Source organism: Dipodomys merriami, unplaced genomic scaffold (genome assembly GCF_024711535.1).
Source record: "Dipodomys merriami isolate MVZ:Mamm:240054 unplaced genomic scaffold, mDipMer1.0.p SCAF_199, whole genome shotgun sequence".
Classification (NCBI taxonomy): Eukaryota; Metazoa; Chordata; class Mammalia; order Rodentia; family Heteromyidae; genus Dipodomys; species Dipodomys merriami.
In genome coordinates, this window is record NW_027203370.1 from 855,587 (window position 1) to 857,773 (window position 2,187).

Here is a 2,187-nt window from a genome sequence, read left to right on the forward strand (position 1 = left end):
GCATATGAAAATTTTTTCACCTTCTTGGCTTTAGCTACTTTTGAAATGATAAGTATAATAAACAGTTATATTTTGATAAAATACCTTCTGTTCTGAACAATTCTGTCTGAACTGTTCATCTCTCTATGATCCCTTGTAACTAAGATTAGTTTTGTTCCAGTAAGACAAGCTATGCTGTCAGGGTAAGATATTCTGGTTGGTCTGTTCCTACAAGGAAGAAGGGTAAAGGTTCAGGTAGACATTTGTCCCAGCAAGACCTTATTTTGGAAATTTTAAGCTGCAGAAGTTTAGAAGTAGCTCTCAAGCAAGGCTTACTTTGAATCCATTAGCTCTACAAAGCTAACTCAGTTGATAAATAAGTACTTGAAAAGCCATAACCTTTGGACTTAGCTTTAAAGGCTTCAAAGTATGATCAAATTTAAAATGAAAATGACAAAATAGTCATTGACAAATAAATTGTAAATATGAGCAATCGGTCAAATGATATAAGCTTTTCCACTATACACAGAATTTTAGAGAAATAAGATCAATCGCATTTTAAGGAACAATAAGTGTTCCTTGTTACAAATAGGCAACCATGGATATATGCCTGTATAAAGATTGCATCATTAAGTACTTAAATTTAGAGGGTACTTCATGCTTCAGCAGCAGGTCTACCCAAATTACAATAATACAGAGATTAACATGGCACTTGCACAAGGATTATATGAAAATTTGTGAAGTATTCTATATTTTTCATTCTTCTGATGCAAGAAATATAAAAACAGTTATTAAAAAGTTGATTACAAAAATACAAGTGTAACAATACATGTAATTCATAGAATTAAAGGTTAGTTTGACATCAGTGTATTAAATCTTCACCTTAGAAAGGCCTTTACATAGCATAACCTTTACAAAACTGAAATTACATAACATTGTCATGTTATCCCAAATAAATAAAATAATATAAAGACCTAGGAAAAAAAAGGAATCTTAAACTTCTTCTATATGGAATGCAATCTGAAAGGACACATTTATTAATAAAACTATACATTATATAAGAATGTAGAATTCAAAGTATTATATCTAGGAGCGAATGAAATAGATTATGGATATTGTACAAACATAGATATACTTTTTTCACAAAAGCACCATTTCAACAGATAAGTTAAAATTATTTCTGATTAAAAAATCACAAACTATGCAGAAATCATTATAGATGTATACAAAAAACTCTTGAATGCATTTTGACATCAGAGTCAGGCAATTCACTTGGAAGAATACCATGGAATCCATGAATTTTTAAAGTAAGATATTGCTGTTGCTTTTTATTGTGAAAAAATTTGCAGGGCCACAAAGGATGGACTGGCATTTTTGAAATTTAAGAAACTTAACCAAACCATTACGACTTATGAGAACAATTTGTACAGCCTTCCAGAACTTCAAAGAGGTAGTGATACTTACTTATCCTTTTGGCAATATTAAATGCAGTTTCTTCCAAGCTGTTCTTCAAACCTGGTTTGATATAATGGTTCAACAGAGTATCTTTTCGATTTCTATTCCCAGCAGCAACATGCAAGGAGGACAAGAGGCCTATAATTTGGGGATTGGTATCTGCCACTCTGGTATTATTCCACATATGAGCACTGTGCAGGGGTGTCAGCCATTCAGAGTTATTGCATGAATATCTGCCTTGAGCTACCAACTCATGGACAATGTCTAAATGTCCACTCTAGGCATCCATATGAAGAGGGGTATACTCATCCTCATCCCTAGTATTCATCTAGGTGGCCTTTTTGGAAAGTAGTCTTCACACCATAGTAAACGGATTAATTTCGCCATCCCAAAGAAGAAATTTGCTTGGATCCTACTTCATTTTTTTCTTGAAATTGATACCATTCCTCACTTTTTCATCTTGTTCCTTGTCTGAACATGAGGACCCTTGGTGTCTTCATGTGCAGCTTATTCTAGGAATGAGAAAATAGGAAACAATGCAGCCTTTGTAAATGATTTGGGAAATATCATGTTATAGTGTAAGAGAACTCACTATTCAACATATGGGCTTTAAGAGCTTTCTAGTAGCTTTCTAATGTTGGTATCCAACATTAGAAAAATGTATAATGCAGTAGTAAAATAGAAGTCCTTGGTATGACTACCTAAATTCTTGCTTTTTTTAAAGACACTTGTTTTCATCTAAAAATAGGCCTG

The 2,187-nt window shown here is 32.9% G+C and overlaps 1 pseudogene; it reads left to right on the forward strand.

The window, feature by feature from the left end:
- The first annotated feature begins 636 nt into the window (after positions 1–636).
- LOC138831519 (U6 spliceosomal RNA) lies at positions 637–736 on the forward strand (annotated as a pseudogene).
- The last annotated feature ends 1,451 nt before the right edge of the window (positions 737–2,187 follow it).